This window comes from Eptatretus burgeri, chromosome 6 (assembly GCF_056783735.1).
Source record: "Eptatretus burgeri isolate ZD-2024b chromosome 6, Ebu_testis_v1, whole genome shotgun sequence".
NCBI lineage: Eukaryota > Metazoa > Chordata > Myxini > Myxiniformes > Myxinidae > Eptatretus > Eptatretus burgeri.
Genome location: NC_140966.1, coordinates 14,199,038 through 14,216,748, shown reverse-complemented (window position 1 = coordinate 14,216,748; position 17,711 = coordinate 14,199,038). Strand labels below are relative to the sequence as shown.

At 46.6% G+C, this 17,711-nt stretch overlaps 1 protein-coding gene across 7 annotated transcripts in view; it reads right to left on the bottom strand.

Moving 5' to 3' along the window:
* Positions 1-11,602, bottom strand: part of NOSIP (nitric oxide synthase interacting protein) — a 124,427-nt gene extending 112,825 nt beyond the window's left edge. For 2 of the 7 annotated variants that reach the window (XM_085884162.1, XM_085884161.1), the window contains exon 1: positions 11,180-11,427. The gene's annotated coding sequence lies outside the window, so the exon portion shown is untranslated. Of the gene's footprint in view, positions 1-11,179; positions 11,428-11,473 lie in introns of those variants that run through there. The other 5 variants (XM_085884160.1, XM_085884157.1, XM_085884158.1 and 2 more) reach the window with 5 other exon arrangements.
* Between the last annotated feature and the right edge of the window lie 6,109 nt (positions 11,603-17,711).

Here is a 17,711-nt window from a genome sequence, read left to right as displayed (position 1 = left end):
TCATGACCTAAGTTGTGAAGTTATGTTGTTCTCAGAGTTTTGCCCCGAGGACTCTTTTCAGGATCGTCGATGAGCCCCGGACAGCCTCCAATTGTGCATTGTTTGTGGTAATGTTCCTCGGGATGATTTGTAGGATCTTTGTTAGGTTCTTCTTTATTGTTCCCGTTGCTCCATTTATCACTGGTACAATTTTGGCATTCTTCAGCTTCCAAGATATTCTCACTTCATTCTTATAGTCTTGATATTTGGACATTTTCTTGACTTCTACATTAATTAGACAAAGATCACTGGATACTGAAACCTCAATTAACAATACTTTCTTTTCCTTTTTGTATCTGAGTTACTATGTCCGGTCGCAGTGCTTTGTTTTCTATGTTCATGGTGGATGGGATCATCAGGTCGTACATGAGCATTATGTCCTCGTTTTCAATGATTGTTTTGGCTGATGTTTCCATGAGTTTTGTAGAACTGAGATGTTGAAATTTCTGCAGATGTGCCAGTGGATTACTCTACATACCTTGTTGTGCCTTTGTGTGTTCAGCTGTTCTGACATGAGTTTTTACATCCCGATAGGAAGTGGCTCATGCTTCCCGTTTCTAGCTTTCAGAACCTACACTTATCCGATTGGCTGTCCTGCCATTTTATTTAAAGCCATTCGTGTTGTGAACTTGGTCTTGGACATTTATAATGATTTGTTCTCTGTCCCAATTGAGCTGACCTCTTCTTAGCCATTCCAGTGATCCTTCTTTGTCTATCCCCAATTTGTCCAACTCTTTTATTTTTAGCCGCATCTCGCGTAGCGAACGCTGGCTCCAAGAGGGCTCCGCATTGTTGTTGTTGTTGTTGTTGTTGTTGTTCTTCTTCTTCTTCTTCTGGTGAAGACAAAACCTTTAGGACACGGCTCTTTTATATACAGGATCCGGATCTCCTTAAATACTAAACACCTGTACACATCCTCGCATTGAGGGTGCCTTTTGAGAGCGTCTATCATGAACTTTTAAATATATTCGGACATTTGCTTTAAAGTTTCGAAAAGTTCACGTTGCTATTTAAAGATTATTCCATTTAATGTGTTGTAATTTCGTAAATACACTATTTTCTCGTCATGAATGAGGAGCCCCCATGACGGGTCTCACTATTGGCTCCATCAAGGCACGTGACGAAATATCGGAAGTTGTTGTTATTGTTTTTTTTGTTGTTTTTTAGCCGCGTCGCGTTGCAAACGCTGGCTCTAAGAGAGCGCCGCATTGTTGTTGTTGTTGTTCTTCTTCTGGTGAAGACAAAACCTTTATGACGCGGCTCTTGGACACATTTGTCCTTGTTTATCTATTTCCCTGCTCTTTTGTCTCTTTCTCCCAGTTGTCACTATATATGTTGATTCTTTTTGGCTTGCATTTTTTTTGCCATCGTTGGAGCTATATTTATTGTCATTACAGTTTGGCATGTGACATCTATTCATACCTGTTTTTGAAAGTTTTTTGGCAAGGTGAGTGAGAGATATCTTTTCTGGCTTGCGTTCATGCTTGTATACAAATTGTATATGGTAGTCTGTATAACTTTTCACGTACTCTGCTAATCCTATAGTCGTCACTCTGTGCACTTGATCGAGTTCCATTTAGGCCACCACCTCCTTTCCTCAGCAGGTACATTTAGAGGATGCATTGATTTTTGCAGAACATTTTGTGTATAGTGAGGAGTTTCCTTGTTCCGATATCTAGTTTTCTGATTTCCACATGTGGCCAGTTTACTATTCCACAGCTGTATTGGAACACTGGTACTGTTAGTTGGTTTATGACTTTGATTTTGTTCCTTGGGGAAAAGTATGTTTTCAGGATCAGCCTCGTTCTATGCAGGTATTCCTTGATAATTGTTTTGCACATTTTTTTAATGACATATTTGTTGGCCCTCTTCTATCCAAGGTATTTGTAAGATACTCCATTGTCTCACTCCTATATCGTTATATCTAGGTCGATTTTTATGTTGTCCATTTTTGTTGGTCTACCTTGTACGGATGTGCACTTAGCACACTTATCAAGGCCACATTCCATTTGGATGTCAGCAGAGTACCGATTCACTAATTTCAGTTGTTGTGCCAATTTGTTGCCGTTCAGTGCAGAGTTTTAAATCATCCATGTACAGTGGATGTGTCACCTTTCTTGTTTCTTTTGACATTATTTTATTGGTTGTTAGGGTGTATCTGTGTCCTTACACCTTTATGAGATTAGTTAGTGGATCCAGAGCCAAGCAAAACAAGAGAGGGGAAAGACTGTCTCCTTGAAAGGTCCCACGTTGTATCTTCACTCCTAGTATTGTGATCTTTCCTTCCGTGTGCTGCAGGATTAGTGTGGTATTTCATACATCCATGGCTTTCTCAATCAGATTGATTATTTGCGGATTTATCATGTACATTTGCATGCACTTTATCATTCATGAATGTGGGACACTATCAAAAGATTTTTTTTTTTAATAGTCCATCCAGGCTGTGGATAATTTGGTTCTTCTGGGGTTGCAGTTTTTGAATATGGCCTTGTTCAGTATTGTCGTCTATTGTTCCGTAACATCCTCTCTTGCATCCCTTCGGTTCTGCCTCGAGGCCTCCTTGTTGTGTTAGGTGGTGGTACTTCGTTTCTGTGATGACTTCTGTTAAAAATTTGTATGTTGTTGGTAGACAGGTGTGGAAGAAATAATTATATTAATGTACTCTAAATTCAGGCCCGTCACTAGGGGGGGGGCATTTTGGTGCAATTCCCCCCCCACTTGTACGCCACCCATTTATGCCCTGTTGCAGCCTGTGAACAATTTAGTGTTTAAGGATGAGTGCCCACTGTGAACTTGCTGTTTAAGAGTTCACCTGTGTGAACTAAAACCCTTATTCCAGATGTTCAAAGTGGTGAATAATAAGGCGTTCTTGGATAAACTGTTCTATAATAATATCCTTCTTTGAATAACAGTCAAGAGATAAGTGTGCGCTTGCTAGCGCATCTCCAAAAGCAATTGGCAAGACAATACAGTCCAAGCCCACAAGATAAAAGATAATAACGCAAGCACCAACGCCAGCAGCCAAGACGACAGACAGCCGCAAGACCTCGTGTCGAATGTTGATGTTGTGGGTGGTTATATATATATATATATATATATATATATATATATATATATATATATATTGTGGATCATTTAGTTTTAAGGAATAGCCAATCAGTGTATTCGATATGGAGGTCCTATTGAGCAGGTTACCTGATTGGTTGTAAGTTAGGTATAAATGTAATATAGTCATATGATAATATAATTAAGGAAAAGACATAAATTTACATAATTAAAGATGAAGTGCACGTGCATCACGTGACCTTCACAACCAGTCAACCCTCCATCTTACAAAAGTAATTTTATAATAAAAATTCAAAGTATGTGTGTTTGCAATCGTGCTTACATTTGAAATGATGCAGATAAAACCTGTTTTTGATGCATGCATCATTTAATAAATAAAACCGTCAACCATAAAATCTCGCGAGTCATGAGATGAGTGACGTGAGTCACGAGGGACGAATCACAGAGCACTAGCTAGCAGCAGGAGAAAAAGACATGGATGATGGGATATACGAAAATGGGCCAGAAAAGGAAAAAAAATGCAACCAACGATAATAAAGAAGATGATGAAAGACATGTTATGGGAGGAGTTGGAGGAGGAGGAGGAAAAGACGATCATGTCGATGAAATACCGACAGAAGCTGGCCAACCTGGCCAAGCCAGCAACGTTAGCCCTGCGGCTAGAGCCCCAGTGCAGGCAGCCGAGTTGCCACGCTCGGCGGCGGCCTCGGGGTCGGGTGTGACTGTCAAGCTGCTTCCCGATGATCTTGGAAGTGAGAGACCGAATCAAGTTGTTCTACAGCGGTACCCTGGCCATCTGTTGCAGAACAAGAGTCGCTCGTTTGTGTCCTCGTGGTACCAGACTAATGAATGGCTGGAATACAGTGTGCAGACAGATGCATCATTCTGTTATCCATGTAGGAAGTTTAACACCGCACGTGGCCCAGTGGACTCTACTTTCACAGTGCGAGGCTACCGGAATTGGAAACATGCCGTTGAGAAAGGCAGGGTATTTTACAAACACGCAACTTCAAAGGAACATTTAATTTGTGTTTTGAGGTGGAAGGAGAATGAGAGGTGCATCGATTGTGGTAAGGAGATTTCCACACTCCTCAATGCTGACCAGCTAAATAGAAACCGATACTTTGTGTCTGCTCTTATAGATGTGGGATTTCTCGCGAAAAATCAGATACCTTTTAGAGGGAGCCTTGATAATTTTGAGGATATGTCAGATGGGCACAGTGGGCTCTTTCTCTCGCTTTTAAACTACACACTCAAAAAAGACACCGAGCTAGGCGAAATAATAAAGCATTTCCCACGAAACGCAAGCCATACTAGTCCGGAAATGCAGAATGAACTGATCTGCACATTGAGTAATGTTGTGACGGATGCCATCATGGAAGAAGTCGGCACATCGTGGTTTACCATCAAGGTGGATGGGACGAGGGACCCCACTGAATGTGAGAACATATCAATCATCATTCGCTTTGTATCGGCATCAAATGAAGCAACAGAGCGTCTACTCACAATAGCTACAGCCGACGCTGGAGATGCAAAAACATTGACAGACCTAATAATTGCAGAGCTGACAAAAACAGGACTTGACACGTCAAAAATATTAAGTCAGGTGTACGACGGGGCTTCAGTACTGGCTGGGAAGCACGGTGGGGTGCAAAACTTGTTGCAAGAGATATTGGAAAGAGAAATCCCCGATGTGCAGTGCTTAAATCACCAACTCCATCTGGTAGTTCTCCACGCACTGGCAGCAGAGAAAGCTGTCACTCATTTCCTCGAGGTTTGTTGTTGCCTGTACAAATTCTTCAGAAAGCCCACTGTTGCTGCACAGTATAAAGGTGAGCGGTTAAAACGACTTCTTGATCAAATGTTGACGGGACATTTAGCCACCGTTTCTGTGATCATAGGATCTTTAAAGGATATCACATCCTTACTGTCGGAGATTGATGCAGAGCGCGCCTACGGTGCAGAGATGAGGATGGAGGCTATTGGGCTTTTGCGGGAAGTCTCTGGGCCTGCCTTTATGTTCATTGCTATCTTTGTACAAAAACTGCTGATGTTGTTAGATGGCCCTAACAGACTCTTGCAGGCAGAGGACATGGACTTGCTAACGGGGTTGGAACTGGTGGCGAGTGCTACAGAGTGCGTGAAGAAACTCCGCTCTGAGGATGAGTTCACTGATCTGTGCAACAAGGCCAACGATGCTCACACTCACATCGTGGACTTCGAGTCGTGGGTTCGAGTTGGTGAAACCGCACGAGGCGGGGAGGTACCCAACTCTATCGAAAACAGACCCACGAGGTCCATTTTGTGTGTGTGTGTGTGTGTGTGTGTGTGTGTGTGTGTGTGTGTGTGTGTGTGTGTGTGTGTGTGTGTGTGTGTGTGTGTGTGTGTGTGTGTGTGTGGCGCCATCCTGCAAGTAGAATTAAGTGTTTTTTCCTTGTTCATTGTACATTGCCTGCCTTTTATTCGTGACAACTCTGCTCTGTGTGCTCCCCTCCCCGATAATTATTATTGTAAAATAAACCCTCCGTGTTAAATGTACCAGCTCGTTTTCTGTGCTTTCCTCCATTGGCCTAGCATGGTGCGTGTTGCGAATTGGTAGGGGCGTTCGTGCCGTGGATTGTTCATTGGGACCGGCGCAGCTCTGGTAACTCCACTCGGTTACGCCGGATCTGAGTCGGTACCTGCGACTCGGTCCGGACAGTCGGCTGAAGCTGTGGTTTTCCCCGGAAGTTGGACGACGTGGGTACTTAGGTATATTGAAATTAGGCAATTAACCCAACCCCACGCCGTCGAAGTATTGGTGACCACAGTCTGCTAAGGGACCTGGGACCTTCGGATTTATCCGAGAGTCACGACCTAAATTCCGGGTGTTCGGTGGGAGACAACTCCACTGCTCCACCTAGTGGTCGTTTATCGCCACCGACCCCCCCGGCCCACAATAATATTGTTGCGAATCTACCCCGCACGCCCAGCGTGCGAATGACCGCTTTTCACTAATAGCAGCCGCACGCCCACCGGACGAGCAATTCAGTCGTGACTTCCCGGAACAACGCCGAGAACCAGTCACGGGTGTGCCGTCAACGCACACCACGGCCCAGTCCGTATTCTACCCGCACGCGACAGGGTCAATCGCCGAATATCGATATACCTAAGTATTCGCGCGGGTAACCTACCGAGGGACCGTACCTCGGCGAAGGCCTGTTTGGACATGAACCGCTTAAGCGGTTCGTTCTGTTCTGAGATAACCGAGCGGTATTATTGCAAGACCTCGCCGGACCCGATTCTATTATCGGTATTCAAAAACCAACTAGTATTCCGAAAAATGATATGGCACTTCAATGGGGGAAAATGACACGACGAACGGGGTACATTTAAACCAGCACATCTATTTTACACGTATACAAACAATGCAGGTATTATACAAGCACGTATACACAAGCAAGGAATTCAAAACACGCATGCGGTTGATTTGCGGAGACTGCGGGATGGGACAAGGACACGAGCAAGGCGAAAACACTACAACCGACTATTGTTTTACCATGTACATGTACTTAAACAAGTTTTACTTACGGGACTCAGCGCCACAACATTCATTCAAAAGAAAAGCAAAGAAAAGACCCCCTCACAGACAAGGGAGTCAGACTGGGCCTGTGGTCCTTTATAACGTGGGGCTTTGGTGACCGAAAGGGCCCCACGAGACCGTTGCAGGTTACCTGCACCCTCGTGGTGCCTTGATGGGGCGAGTCGCGACGTCCCATCCCCACGGCAGCTAGCGTAGCCGCGGTTGAGCTCGGGCCTTCCGCATGGCAGGCGAGCTCTCTCCGGCTCTCCCCACATGAATGCGCAGGTTCGCGCGACACAGCAGGGCTGCGCCTCCAGCCCGTGTCTCCTTCGCGACACCCGGGCCTCCACCGACTGACTGGTCCAAGCTCCCGACTCTGACACGAGCCCAGACCTTCACACAGCTCCAGCAGCAGCTCTTTCTCAGACGAGTTATTTCCACGCAGCAACAACAACCTCAACAACTTTCAGACGAGTTCTTTCCACGCAGCAGCAACAACAGCAACAACTCCAACAACAACTCTATGCTGCGTCCAGTGCGCCCTTTTATTCCCCACGCTCCGCCCTCCGCTCTCGCCCCGCCTTCCTTCCAGCTCCTGCGGGAAACTTCCAGAAGGGTTCGGCTCGGCTCTTTTGGTATAATAACTGCCTCCCCGCATCTCTTCCGCACGTGTTTTTCGTTGGAGGGGGAGGGGTGAGGCCGTCGACCGTTCTCTCCCGACGAATGTCAGGCTTCTCGCAATCCTGCTGAGGTGGCAACGTGGTGGTGGTTACGGTGGCTGTTGTAATGGTCGCATGGCTGGCATTTTGTGGTGGTCATGAGGGTGGTGTGGTTGGGCGCTTGTGGTTAAGGTAGTTGTGTGAAGCGGTTGGTCCAAAATAACGATAGTAAAAGAATAACAGCTAACTCAATGATCACAGCCCTGTCCACACGAATAATTACCATTAAACAACAGTGGGGAAATCTAACTGAACACGGACATATCGATATAACTGAATTAAGGACCTTTATGGTGTTCTGCGAATTTCCACGGCCATAACAATATATATATATATATATATATATATATATATATATATATATATATATATATATATATATATATATATATATATATATATATATATATATATATATATATATATATATATATATATATATATATATATATATACGTAAAGGGTTTTGGAATCAATAAAAGAAACATATTGATACAAAACACGAGGGATGATTGCACAGTGTGAGCCGGTACTTTTATCAATGCCTTTTGTACAGTGGAATGATGTGCAATCGAGGCTGGGAAAACATCCAGTAAAAATTGAAGCCCTGAGAGTCTTAATCACCTTGTACAATGAAGTGAGCCAGCCAGAAATGAATGATCTTTGACAACATGTCGTCGTTGTATATGATCCTTCCATATAATTTATATTCTTTGTTTATCATTCTATATACTAGTGCGTGCCCATACGTGGCCGTACGTGCAAACCAAAAAAAAAAAAAAAAAAAAAAAAAAAAACTTTCAAACCGCGAGCCAGAAACAACTACACAGGCCGTTCCTTCACTCTCGCGTGCCCATATGTGCATGGCCGTACATGCGTGTCCGTATGTGCATGGCCTTACACGCGTGCCCATACGTGCATGGCCGTATGTGAGTGCCCGTATGTGCAAACCAATTAAAAAAAAAAAAAAAAAAAAAAAAACTTTCAAACAACCACACAGTCCGTTCCTTCGCTCTCTTAAACGACGACTGGATTGGGGCATTATGTTTATCTATAAATGCGCATAATAAATCGAGAAATTATTAGAATACAGTGTCATCACTATCCGGAAGTGGTGAGTGCCCATACGGAATGTTTGCATGCATTCCACGAATTATCTCTTGCATTGAAGTAACAACTGCTGTGATACTTCCACACACAGAGTTAATTAAAATCAAAATTAAAATCGAGTTTACCTCCCTGTCTTTGCTTGCCATGACTTTCGCTGCCATTGACCATTGCCACTCCTACGCCACGGTAACTAAGGCACTGATCCCCATCGTAACCCGCACGGCCCGTGACGTCAACATCAGCCGGCCGCGCACCGGCCTACACAGCAACGTGTCCTTTCATTGGTTAGTAAATAAATGGCCATAACTTGGGAACCACTTGTCCAATTAATATCAAACCTTGAAAAGGCACATACTCAGGTCCCCAGCAATATACCTGGCAAGTTTCAATTAGATCGGACCAGGGGTTGTTGAGAAATAGCGGTCACACACACACTGCTGGAATTTTAGATAGATATAATATATATATATACACACACATGATTTGCAAAGTGCCTGTTTGTGTGCTTAACAGTAGTGCTCCAAGTCCTGCTTCTTCTTCCTCCGGCCCATAAGGATGACATCTTGTATAATAATAATAATAATAAAAAGGCAATGTTTATTGTGTAAAAGTTGCTGTGGCTGAGTGGTGAAAGTTACTTACTCATAAGCTTGAGTAGTGGATGTGGTTTGATGCCAAACAAAGCAAAGTTTGAAATTTCTTTCTTGGGTGTGAAAAATGGTACACATGCACAGACACGGCTCCTCTAATATACACAGTACGAGCAAATACTGACTCTAAGAGCGGAATAATTCCTTTCAATATTTTCAAGACCTTCATAGCCTGGTGTTGGCTCAGTGGTTCGGGTGGTGGCTTGGGATCCTAGGGTCCTGAGTTCAAGCCCTGTCGGCCACTGAATTAATACACCAGGGGGTTGACTCAGCCTGTCATCCTTCCGACGTCGGCAAAATGAGTACCAGTTCCAGTATTTGGACTGGTAGAGGGGCACTGCATCAGCGACACAGTGGTGCTTCAAGAAATCATAGCTACCCCAGCAGCTAAGCTGCCACACGACCACAAGCACAAAGACCTTCATAGCTCAATCCCCACTAAATGAACCATTTTTGCAACTTTAATTACATTACATTTTCTTAAGCCTGGTGTTGGCGCAGTGGTTAGGGCAGCGGCTTGGGATCCAAAAGGTCCTGAGTTCAAGCCCCGTTCGGCCACTGAATTAATACACCAGGGGGTTGACTCAGCCTGTCATCCTTCCGAGGTCGGCAAAATGAGTACCAGTGTACTGGGCCGGTGTATACCCCGGTTAAAATAGGTGTACCATATCCCTGTGTCGTAGGAGGCGACCAGGGTTGCGTCAGGAAGGGCATCCGGCGTAAAACATGTGCCAAATCACTATGTGGATCATACAGATGATCCGCTGTGGCGACCCCTAACGGGAGCAGCTGAAAGAAGAAGAAGAATTACATTACATTTTCTTGAATTTGGCCTCCTCACACTACCAAAAAAGGTCGAGGACCTAGAGTATCAGATCCTCGTTTTGTTTTCCCCTTTCTCAGGAAGGCGAACGGTCATGGTCTTCACAATGTTTCAACCAGATCAGAAAATAAATAAATAAACAGCTAACATCAATTCTCTATATCAGCATCAACAAATTAAAATATTTACAAAGCTTCCCCTGCACATTGTAACATCACATCTTCACGTCCAGTGTAATACAGGAGAACAAGATAATTTGCCAATGATGATTGAACTCGCTGTGAGTCAGGGAAGTGTTTGGGTGTCAATACTTTGGTGGAGATGGAAACACCAAAGAGGAGGTTCAATGCGAGTTGACAAAGAAATGTGAAAGCGAGGTGGAGTATTACACAAAGCAGGTGTGCAGCACAACCCGCACTCACACAGTGAGTGTCCCCCACAGTGAGTGTCCCCAACAGTGAGTGTCCCCAACACTGAGTGTCCCACACAGTGAGTGTCCCACACAGTGAGTGTCCCACACAGTGAGTGTCCCCACACAGTGAGTGTCCCCACACCGAGTGTCCCCAACAGTGAGTGTCCCCAACACTGAGTGTCCCACACAGTGAGTGTCCCACACAGTGAGTGTCCCACACAGTGAGTGTCCCCACACCGAGTGTCCCCAACAGTGAGTGTCCCCAACACTGAGTGTCCCACACAGTGAGTGTCCCACACAGTGAGTGTCCCCACACCGAGTGTCCCCACACCGAGTGTCCCCACACCGAGTGTCCCCACACCGAGTGTCCCCAACAGTGAGTGTCCCCAACAGTGAGTGTCCCCAACAGTGAGTGTCCCCACACTGAGTGTCCCCAACAGTGAGTGTCCCACACAGTGAGTGTCCCCACACCGAGTGTCCCCACACCGAGTGTCCCCACACCGAGTGTCCCCACACCGAGTGTCCCCACACCGAGTGTCCCCACACCGAGTGTCCCCACACCGAGTGTCCCCACACCCAGTGTCCCCAAACCGAGTGTCCCCACACCCAGTGTCCCCAAACCGAGTGTCCCCACACCCAGTGTCCCCAAACCGAGTGTCCCCACACCCAGTGTCCCCACACCCAGTGTCCCCAAACCGAGTGTCCCCAAACCGAGTGTCCCCACACCCAGTGTCCCCAAACCGAGTGTCCCGACACTGTCCTAAGTTTCCACTTCCGCTCGAGGGTTCAGACACCTACCAGGGTTCGAAAGAGGAATAGCAAAGTCCGACCCGTAACCTCGGCTTTCACAAAGTACCAGTTCGATGACCGCTCCTGGAGGGGTCACACGGGAAGGGGAGCATGGACATGACACCAACCATCGATCTGAGAGAATTAAAATACGATCAATCTCATCGAAAAATCAAGAACTACACAAACCAATGAAGCTTTCAGTATGCACCGGTGAAAAAGACAATACAATTAAAACAAAACCGAGAGGTAAATACAATTATTTTTGTAATAAATATGAAAATGCACAAGAAGGTGAAACACCTTGTGTGGGACCCGCGCGCAGCAAGAACGAACTACTCCGACAAGGCCGCAACGATCCGCGCAACAGGAAACACGAGCTTACTTTGGGGTAAATGGATTCTTCAATTAAATTGTTTTATTTTACAATTGATCCTACACGCTACGTCATAGTTTATAATGTTTAATAATTTGTTTTATGAATTTTGGATATCAGAGCAACATCTTTCACGTGACATGCCTCCTCCTCCTGCTCTTACTATTACCCCTCCCCCTCCCTCTCTTACTATTCCTCCTCATCCTCCTCCTCCTCCCCTCATCCTCCTCCTCATCCTCCTCCTCCTGCTCTTACTATTACCCCTCCCCCTCCCTCTCTTACTAATCCTCCTCATCCTCCTCCTCCTCCCCTCATCCTCCTCCTCATCCTCCTCCTCCTGCTCTTACTATTACCCCTCCCCCTCCCTCTCTTACTATTCCTCCTCATCCTCCTCCTCATCCTCCTCCTCCTCCCCTCATCCTCCTCCTCATCCTCCTCCTCCTGCTCTTACTATTACCCCTCCCCCTCCCTCTCTTACTAATCCTCCTCCTCCTCCTCCTCCTCCTCCTCCTCCTCCTCCTCCTCGTACTCCTCATATTCCGGTTTTACGGATTTTTGTAACATTTTAAAGTTTGTAGTTATTCAGGGTGAAACATTAAGGGAAATATAAATTACTGATCTGTGGTTTATGATCCGTCAAGATTGATTTGTAACGAGCGGTGACGTTGGCAAACATGAGAGATTTTTGCTTCTCCTCTCGACGACCATTTAATATTGAGAGGATTTTTTTCGACTTGATCAACGACCTCATGTCTACAAAGGGACAGCAGGTCTCATTCAAGAAAGGGGACATCTCATGAGCACATTTAACCCTGTTGTTGTTCTCGATATTCCTTGTGCGGTCTGTTATTAAATACCAGCGAATAGAACCGGGTCACGGGGAATTTGGGGTATTCGGTCGTGGGAACACGACGCCATGATGATTCGGGTGCCTGAATAAACGATCGTTCTCTTCAAACATTTCCTCTTTATATATCTTCTACATCAGAACTTTACAGGGGAAAGTGGGAAGGGGTTTGGGAGGAGGTAAGCGTGAGGGGAGGGGGTTTGGGAGGAGGTAAGCGTGAGGGGAGGGGGTTTGGGAGGAGGTAAGCGTGAGAGAGGGGGTTTTGGAGGAGGTAAGCGTGAGGGGAGGGGGTTTGGGAGGAGGTAAGCGTGAGGGGAGGGGGTAAGCATGAGGGGTGGGGGTTTGGGAGGAGGTAAGCGTGAGGGGATAAGTTCTCAACTTGCATTTTGTAGTGGGACTTGTGCAGGATGGGGGGGGGGGAGGTAGTACAGCATTGGACGAAATAGGGTACGTTAAAACGGCACATTAATACAACACGTGGAGACTGCTGGGAGATGTCCATGTGGGGGGGGGGGGTTGAGGAGAGGGGGTTGAGGGATGGGACGGCAGCATGAGGGCATGGGGAGGTAAGGCAGTGTAAGGGAAAGAGAATGTGGTGTGCGAAGGGAAGGCAGTGCAAGGGGAGCGGAAGGCAGTGCAAGGGGAGGGGAAGACAGGTCAGGTATGGGAGGATGCGCCAGAGCAGCGCGTCGCTGTGTCCACTTTCCGCCGGTACTCCAGGGGCCTCCGTCTGGCCATCCCCCAGGCAGATGCCTGGCCCATCCCCATCTCCTTCAGATGCCGATCAACCTGCTGCAACCACGAGGCCCGTGATCGGCCCATTGGCCTCCTCCACTCACGAGACTCCCTCGTGGAGAGAATCTCATGAGCAGGATCAGCATCAGGAAAACGAGCCACACGTCCATACAACCGCAGCTGACGCTCACGGACTATGCAGGCAACAAATCTCATTTGAGTCTCAGCAACCGCTTGTTGGACACAAAGTCCGACCAACGATAGCCAAGGATTCTCCGAAGAGACCTGGTACCAAAGGAATTAAGTCTCCGTCTCAGATCCTTGGTCAGAGTCCAAGTCTCATATCCATAGAGCAAGATTGGAAGCACCAAGGACCTGAAGACTCAGACTTTCGTCCTCCCGCACAGGTACCGGCAGCACCACACCCCGTGATCCAGTGAATCCATGACTCCCCAGGCCCGACCCAGACGTCTATTGACATCTGACTCACAGCCAGCAGAGACATGAATATCACTGCCAAGGGAAGTGAATCTCACCATGACCTCAACTTCCACGAGGGGAAGACAGCACAGGGAGAATGGAAGGCAGTGTTGGGGAGGGGAAGGCAGCACAAGGGGAATGGAAGGAAACGCAAGGGGGGATGGAAGGCAGTGCAAGGGGAGGGGAAGGCAGCGCAAGGAGAATGGAAGGCAATGTTCGGGGAGGGGATGGGAATGGTGATAAAAAGTGCCGAAACAGGAACATTTTATTTTTATCCGCCGAGTTCCATATAAAACCAGGCGGGAGCATTTAAAATACACACTATCTACCTGGCAAATGCCTACATGCATGCATGGTTGCACATGCAGCGACCTTTGCACCCCTCCGGTCGGCTCACTCTGAATCTGATTCATACATGCTACACTCTGTGGAAGCTGTTTTAAATTCAAAACTCAACCCTCAGTCCCTCAGCAGTCCCCTTAACCGAGGGCGAGGGTCGGGGGTGAGGGGAGAGGAGAGGTTGGGAGAGAGAGAAGGAGACAGAAGGAGGGAGAGGGATCGGAGAGAGGATAGTGGGGAGCGAAGATGGTGAGGAGCGAGGAGAAGAGGGGGGAGAGGGTAAATGTGGAGGGAGAGAGGATGAAGGGAAAGGAGAGAGATAGGAGGGAGAGGGGAGGGAGGAGGAGTGTTGGAGCTAGGAGGGTTAAGGAAAGGTGAGTTTGGAGGATGAGGGGAGAAGTGGGGAAGTAGGGGAGGTTTGGGGGGATGTTTGGGGGAGGTCTGCGTGAGGGTCGGGGTTCTCGTCTTGCATTTGGTCATGGGACTTATGAAGAAGGGGGGTTGCACGGTATTGAACAAATGCTAGGGGGACTTGTGGAGAAGGGAGGGTAACACAGGATTGAACGAATGGCAATGGGACCTGTGGAGAAGTTTGGGGGGGGGTGGGGGGAGGGAAGCAAAGGATTTAACAAAATGGGGTACATTAAATCAGCACACAGAAACCGCCCAAATATGTTCATGGGGGGTATGGAGAGGGGAGGGGGTTTTGTAGGAGGTAAATCTCAGGGGACAGGGAAGATATATTGTTACGAATCTGGAAACCATGCGCACTCAACATTCAGGTCCCAAAGATAGTTATGTTGATAAGTATGTGTACAGTTAGAATCCATCCCCTTCTGTCTAATCGGAATTACATGTGTGCGCTACGGGTTATTTTTTTAGCAAGGTTTTTACATCAACAACTACAACAATAACAACACCATCGCCCACGTGCATCGTGTCACGTATAGGGGTGAGGTGGAGAATAGAGTGCTCCCCTGGCTGTTCCGTTTGGGTTCTCAGACACGCACAGTGGGAGGGTGGTCGTTGCCCCTCCCACCAGACCACCCCTTGCCCAATCAGGGAAGCTATCACCTCAGGCTAGCTCTGCCTTAGCCAGATAGAGTGTTCGGCCCGGCCAATCGGGAGGCCGCCACGAGTCGCCTGACAACCCACCGTCCAGTCTGGAGGATATTTGAGCAGAGAAGGATCGTGGCGATTGCGTTCTGCAGATGTTGATCGTGGCGATTGCGGCCCGGGCTGGGAACTTGTTGAGGAGCGGTCTGAGACACTGGTGATCGTGGTTGAGTGGCCTCGTTCATGGGCCGTGGACTTCGGGTCGTGGGTTCAGGTCCCACCGTGGTGGTTTCAGAGTCGGTGTGGCCGCACGAAGCGGACAGGTACCCCGGGCCAGCTTGCCCGAGATAGACCCACGGGGTACAGTTATTTTGGGTGTGTGTGTGTGTGTGTGTGTGTGTGTGTGTGTGTGTGTGTGTGTGTGTGTGTGTGTGTGTGTGTGTGTGTGTGTCCATGGGCCCAGTCTGTTAAGTAGAATTGTGTAAGTGCTTTCCTTTGCTTGTAAAATACATTTCTTTTATTCGGTTAACTCTGCCTTCTTGCGTGTTCCCCTGCCCCATTATAAATAAATATCCCTTTTGTTAAATGTTCCAGCTCGTTTCTGTGTTTCTTTCATTGGCTTGGCACGGTGTGTGTTGAGAAATAGTGAGGCTGTAAATTGTTCATTTGGACCGACAGGCCTTGGTAACCTCCACTCGGGTTACACACGGTGACGGCTCGTCCCACTCGAGGTTCGTCGAGGGTGTGAATTCCCCGGTAGCTTTGCCGCGTGGGTAATTAGGTATATTGAAGTTTGGCAATTAACCTTACCCCACACGGTCGAATTATTGGCGATTCATGGTCGTGTAAGGGACCCGTACCTTTATATTAGGACTTATCCGAGGGTCATGACCTAAATTCCGGTGTGTTCGTTGGAGCCGACTCTACTGCTCCCCCTAGCGGTCGTGCTTGCCACCGATACCCAGCCCACAACAATATATACATCCATAGGGGATATATATATATATATATATATATATATATATATATATATATATATATATATATATATATATATAATAAGAGGGTGTGGCATGTGAGAGGGTGCAGTATCAATGTGAAGAAGAGGTCGTCGTTATGGCTATGTGTGATGCCAATTGACGCTGCGTTCTATAGTGATCAATACAGCCTTCATCTCCAAAACTGTGACTCAATGTTGGCTTATTACAATGTATAAGGGTGATGTATGAGACTACTTCAGTCGAGATAAACTTCTGCATTTTTTTCCTGACAGTACGATGCAAGCCAAGGTCGTGCACAGCTTACATATCATGAAGTTGTCTCGTTTGGGTTCCATTAGCTACCCAACTATAAACTGTCGGATTGGTGCTTTGCAAGCAAGGTGTTCCATCACAAAGTCCTTACTTTGGATGGGTGTTAAACTGGGGGGGTCTCAACTCCTGTAAGCCAATGTTAGTTGATGGAGTTTAACATCCAACGGTGTCCTTCACACGAAGAGGACGTGAGTCACCGGCACCCTAAACAAATCCCAAATTGCTGTCCTGACCGACTGCCGGGAAGGCAATGGCAAACCACCCAGCATATCGCTTCCCAAGAGACATAGCCCAGGAGTAATAGGTTTAGACCCGGAAAAAATTTATAACAAGCTGAAACTTTCAGGAAATGTTCAGAAAACTGTCAGGAATAACATACTAAAAGTCCCCAAGAATCTCCCTTGGGGCTTTTGAGAAATTCAAGATGACGTCCAAGATGGCCGCCAGCTTGAGATTTTCTCATATTTCAGGCTTAAAAAATCATAAAAATGCAAATAATGAGTCTAAATAAATGTTTTTTGGGGCAGGGAATTCAATTTTAACGATATTTTGAAGATTTAATGAAATCCTGATGCAGTTATACATAGGTCTAAACCTATTACTCCTGGGCTATGAACAATTTTCACCATATCTGTGGTTATACTATAGAAACCTTTAAAAAATAGAGTAAAATAAGGATATTCATGTATTGTATTGAATACATAAACAAAAAACAATAAACAAAACAATTACAAATGTTAAAACTTGCGAAACATATTTACAACATGACACATGTTCACCCTCAGTCATCATCCTCATCATCAGTTTCTGGAGAAACAGGAGTTGATTCTTCAGTTTCTCCCTCAGTATCCAGCAAGGATGGCATTGGTGCTGAATTGTTGCAGGTTTGACCAGTGCACTTTGTACACAGGGCAGAGCAGTGCACCCCCATCTTCCTGCAGCCACATGACACTGCACAGCCATATGCACTGCAGCAACAAGAGATCATGTTGAGCAGAGTGTCTGGAGCAATGGGACGGTCAGTGTCAACTGGAGTCAGGATGTCCTCCAGTTTCCATCCCCATGCTGTTGGCTGCAAGGGCCTCCCCATCCATTCCTGAATAGTGAGATACGTTCTGAAGGAATGTTGCTTCGCTGCAGCACTTGTTGGAGGCAAAGTTGCAAACTGGAACGTTGAGGAAAGTGACGTTCTGCTGATTGCCTTGTTGTAGGTGATGTAGCGGAACACATCCAGTGATGCACAACTGGATGCACCATAGAGCTTCAGGAGGAAGCTTTCACCTGCTTCTTGTACTTGCTGATGAGTGCTCTCTGTGTTGATGAATGTGTTGAGTAGGTCATACTCCTTATTGTTATGCACCAGATTGAATGCCTTGCGCTTCCCTTGGCGATACA